This window comes from Callospermophilus lateralis, chromosome 13 (assembly GCF_048772815.1).
Source record: "Callospermophilus lateralis isolate mCalLat2 chromosome 13, mCalLat2.hap1, whole genome shotgun sequence".
In the NCBI taxonomy this organism is placed as follows: Eukaryota; Metazoa; Chordata; class Mammalia; order Rodentia; family Sciuridae; genus Callospermophilus; species Callospermophilus lateralis.
The window spans coordinates 98,889,423-98,894,934 of record NC_135317.1 but is presented as its reverse complement, the minus strand read 5'-3'; the positions used below and the strand labels follow the sequence as shown (position 1 = coordinate 98,894,934).

The 5,512-nt window shown below is 37.1% G+C and overlaps 1 protein-coding gene across 2 annotated transcripts in view; it reads left to right on the top strand.

Annotated features, from left to right (window-relative positions):
- Positions 1-5,512, top strand: part of Ralgps2 (Ral GEF with PH domain and SH3 binding motif 2) — a 163,893-nt gene that overhangs the window by 117,841 nt on the left and 40,540 nt on the right. The gene's annotated exons all lie outside the window — the stretch shown is intronic.

The window sequence follows — 5,512 nt, the reverse complement described above, 5'->3', positions numbered from 1 at the left end:
AGACTGTACACCCCTTAAGAGTGATTCCCTGTCTTTCTCTGCAGAGTCTAGTTCAGCCCACATATTACATCACCAAAAATAGTTGGAGACTAGGAGGGAAAGTCTCCTCCTCCTTAGGATTTCCTCTCTGTAGCCTTAAATAGGGGTGGGGGTGGTGGGATCAGCAGGAGGTTGCGTAGCTCTGAACAAGGGGAGATTGTGTGCAGGTTGAAGGAAGGGCACCATCTGGAAACAGACTATCATTTTATAGTTCAGCGGGCAATTATAAAACAAACATTTTAGTCTGCTGGCCAGAGAGATTTTAAGTTGCTGAAAAAATAGTGCTCAACTGCATTTTAGAAGTAGTTGCAGGCTGATGAGTTTGGCTTTTGTTACAAAGAAGAGGGGTTAGGATTTGCCAGGAGGCAGCCACCTAAATAATAATAATGTTCTTTATAGCCTGCAAGAATTTTTAAGCATTTTACTTAAAAAAAAATTGCCATTTCAGAAGATTTTAAACTTATAAGAAACTTCATGTTGTTGTGATGTTATATCTTACTGTGTAATGTTTCTTAGAATAAAACTTCTCTATAATTACCAAAAATAAGTGAAATTTCAGAAACCTAATACTTTTAAATTCTGAAGTTATATAATGTCACATTCTCCTGCAAAATGACCACTCTTGTCTAAATAAGGTTATTCTGGTTATTAGTTGACGTGCTGCCATTTAAAAACAAACAGCCCTGAGCTGAATGTAAAACACAGAGCTCCAGCTCCCCACTAGCTGTGTGGACTTAGACAAATCACTTCACTGTCTTCTGGCCCAGTTTCTCCTACATGAAAACAGGGTGCTGGGGAGGGAATTAATAAGTATTGAGTACCAACTATGCTATTGTGTTTCATTAAAGCAAGGAATATTAAGTAATTCAATAGCTGGGGAAACACAAATAGGCAGCTCAGGTGACTTGGCTTAGTACTTAGTGCTGAGAAGTACAAGTGGGATTTGAACCTAATGCCAAAGCATTATGCCACCCTCTACTGGATTACCCAGTTGCTGAATGCTGCTTCTAGATAGAGCCTTTGGACTCCTGCTTCAGGTACATACCATGTGCTCTTCCTGCCTTGTTGCCTTAGTTTGTTCTGTTTTTCTCTTCCCCATAGCCCCTATAGGTCTACATTCTTTATTTAAAATCTGTGCCAGGGCTGGGGGTGTAGCTCAGGGATAGAGCACTTGCCTAGCTTGAACCAGGCCCTCCCTGGGTTCAGTCCCTGGTACCAAAAGAAAGAGGCAGGAGTAAAGTCTGAGTTTAGTTTCTATCTCTTTTACAAAGTTGTTTCTTCAGATTCTTCCTATATGTCATACAGGTATTTACCAGGGATTGCAGACTAAAGGCCTAATAAAGGCAAATGCTCTAAACAAGAATGAAGCAGGTTATAAATAAACGAAGAACACCAGAAGTAAGATAACAAAGGAAAATGAAGGTTAAATGAACAGGAATTCTTACCATTAGCTTAAAGGGTTCTGCCCCTTCTCAGAGATACCTCAGTGGTGGCCATAAAGAATTCTAAAACAGTGTCTTAAAGTCTTCCATTTTTCAGGAAAAGAAAATCATTCAGGTTTTTCCTATGTTTTACCTGATTTTAAAAACAGTAGGACAGATGGGCTGCCAACTTCTAGCCTCTGATGTGTTTCATATAATACATTAGTTGGTCATTCAATGATTACATTTTAGTCACTCCGTTTAATTTGGGTAAAATATGAGATAGTTAAATACTTCCTATGCTTTTTATTTAAGCAATTTTGAACTTTCTTACTTGAGCAGTAAGTACTATCACTAACCAACACAGGAAATTGAAATGGCAGATGTTTAGGAACAAATAATAGTTGGTTTGGCTTGTTAAGTTGAAAATGAAAATTGGGAATTTAGTTCTATACAGAGACCTGGAACTTCATCAGCAATTAGGTAGTACCTGAAGCTGTAGAACCAAGATTTCACAGAGCAAGTACGTGTAAAATGAGAAGATTGAATGACAAACCATGGAAAATAAAACTTCCAGGAACATGAGGAAAAAGAAGAATGAAAGCAAAAAAAAGAGTCTAGGAAAGTTAAAGCTGGGAAAAACCAAGGAGAAGGGAATGGTTAAAATATTGCAAAGAGATGAGGTAGGAGGAGGAGACCAAAGAGATGTTAGATTTAGAATAAGGAAGTCATTAATGGATTTGCCAAAATAAATTTTAGAAGCATGATAGATAGTTCAGGTTATTTAGTGGGTTAAGAAATGATTGGATAAAATTTAACTAACAAATGGATCAGTATCCACAGTGTATTAAAACATAGAAATGAATGAGAAATGAAAATTAAGACTCCATTAAGATACCATTTTATACTGATAAGATTGGCAGATTAATAATACCAAATGTTTGCGTAGATATGAATCAATAGAAACGTATTGTTAGTGGTAGCATGAATTGGTAAATCTTTGAAAAATAATGTTGGTATCATCTTGTAAAGTTGAATATTAATAGACCTCTGAGCCTTAGCAACCTGGTAGTGGGAGGCTTGCAGGGAAATTCTGCACATGTGCACGAGAGGCACATAGGTGTCTGTGGCAACATGGAGGATGGAGGAAAGCAATTCAGAAGTCTGTCAGATAAAATTAGTAAGCAAATTGTGATACAGTCACAAATTGGTTTATTCTCAATATAAGAAATTACAGGTGCATTTAATAGCAGAAACAATAGTAATAAAAAAGTGAGACACAGCAATAACAGACCATATTTTTAAAAAATTATTTTTTAAATGTTTATAAATTACTTAGTATATACCAGACATTTTCTGACTATACAAATATTCAATCTTAATCACACACATAAAATGATTTTTTTTTAATTCAAAGATAAGCAAATGTAAATTGTATATCATGGGGAAATACAGGCTTGTTTTGGGGCAAAGGGGAATCTTGAGAATAGTGGTCACTTTTGGAAGGAAGGAGCATATAGGTAGATGGAACAGTACTGATAATATTCTGGTTCTTTTTTATAAAGCCATATTTTACTTAAACACATCAATTTAGAATAAACACTTGTTTTATTTTTGGTACCCGGTATTGAAGTCAGGGGCACACGACCACTGGGCCACATCCCCAGCCCTATCTTGTATTTTATTTAGAGACAGGGTCTCACTGAATTGCTTAGCTCCTCGCTATTTGCTGAAGCTAGCTTTGAACTCATGATCCTCTTGCCTCAGCCTCCTACACCACTGGGATTACAGGCATGTGCCATCACGCCCAGGTAAACACTTTTGAAATAATCCTCACGTGCAGCAGTGGCTATTATCATCTGGATTTAGTGAAGAATGGTGAGACTTGGCCCATTAAGTGCCCTTCTACCTCGAAGCTGCCTCGGATGTCATCAGTAGGGAATGATTTGTGTGTGTGTGTGTGTGTGTGTGTGTGTGTGTGTGTGTGTGTGTGTGTTCGTTGCTACTGGGGATTGAACCCAGGGGCACTTTACCACTGAGCTACATCACCAGCCCATTTTAACTTTTTATTTTGAAACAGGGTCTTACCAAGTTGCTGAGGGCCTTGCTAAATTGTTGAGGCTGGCCTCAAACTTGGATCCTCCTGGTGTGAAAGACCTTTTTTTGCATAGAACTTTTGTGAATAAAACTTGGTTTTAATTTGTTTCATGTTACTTTTAATGTATTATTACTACTACTACTACTACTACTATTACTACTACTACTACTGAGGATTAAACCCACGGGTGCTTGAACCACTGAGCCACATCTCCAGCCTTTATTTATATGTATATTTTTTAAATTTTTTTTAGATGCTGATGGACCTTTATGTTATTCATTATTTATATGTGGTACTGAGAATCAAACCCATTGCTTCACACATGCCAGGCTAGCACTCTACCACTGAGCCACAACTCCAGCCCCTCTTTTTTATGTTTTATTTAAGATGATCTTGCTGAGTTGCTAAGTGCCTCACTACGTTTCTGAGGCTGGCTTTGAACTCAAGATCCTCCTGCCTCAGCCTCCCAAGCTACTGGGATTACAGGGGCCATTGCTCCCAGCCACTTTTAATGTATCTTTTACTGCTATTACTGAGGTACATGTGCTAACATCCTATGTTATCTCCTTAAGGAACATTTTCACTCTCCTTAGGGATGCTATGATTCTTAAATTGTAGTCTTTGACAAACATTAATGAATTGTTTTAAAGATAAATTCATGATTCTCTCACAAATGCCAAATCAATATGTGTCAAAAAATTTTAAGTCATTAAATTTATAAGGGAATCGGGAAGATGAAACCATTTCAAGGGATGCTTCAAGGTTAATAGCACATGTAAAAGTTAGGAATGCTGAAATGAATTAACAAATAGTTGCAGAATTGGTCAGTATCCAAGGGCAATAGTCAGTTATATCCCACTGGACATAATTCATTGGCATTGTTTGGGTCAAGAATTTGTATTGTTACAAAAAAAAAAAAAAAGAAAGAAAAGAATTTTATTATTACTGGGCTTCAGCAACATGTAGGGCCAAAATGATGCACTGAACATAAGGATAATTAGTAATCTTTTTTGCCCATTTCAAAGCTTTTCACAATTTTTTCTGACCCATGTAAACTTTTATGTGCATCAAATATTACATTAAAATAGAAAATAAAATAAATAAGTATGCTGTTCTGTTTTTCTCTTTCAAGATGTTTGTTGAGGGGATATGGGAAGGTTCCTTTCTTGAAGATGGGACCAGATTTGAAGGAAGGGTTGCTTTGATTTTTGTTTTCTTAAATAGGAGAGAACTACGTATGTGTTGGCTGGGAAAGGAGCCAGAGAGGGCAACTAAGAGCAGAGAGAGCAGTGGTATTTGGAAGGAGACAATAGTTATTCACATTCACATTCAAAATCTCAGTTCATATTTAAAAAGAAGACAAGGGGATTCTTCTCTGAGATTGGAGGAAGTCAGAAAGATCCAGAAAGTAGGCCATTTGAAGACATAGGGGGAAATAGTATTTCCAGGTGACTTAAAACATTCTATAAAGAGTTACTCAGGAAAGATGAATGGTACAAAGATGCCAACCTGTTACCTTGCATTAAATACCACTGGTAGTTAAGACATTAACCAGGATTTTCTGAGAGTGCAAGATACACCAACTGGAGCTGGGTCTGGGGTTGGGCTCAGTGGCAGGGCGCTTGCTTAGCATCTGTGAGGCACTGGGTTCAATCCTTAGCACCACAAAAAAATGTAACAAAGGCATGCTGTCCATCTACAACTACAAAAATTAAAAAGAGCAACTGCCTTAAACAAGTTTATAATCTTCAACAGATGAGAAAATGTAAACAGAGATTATGTAGTCATAAAAGTTATTAAGAAAGTAGTATAAATAATGCATAAGTTTTTAATAGAGAGCAATTGTTTTTTAATACTGGGGATTGAACCTATGGATATTCTACTACTGAGCTATATCCCCATCCCTTTTATTTTTTGAGATCTGGTCTTGCTAAGTTGCCTATGCTGGCCATGA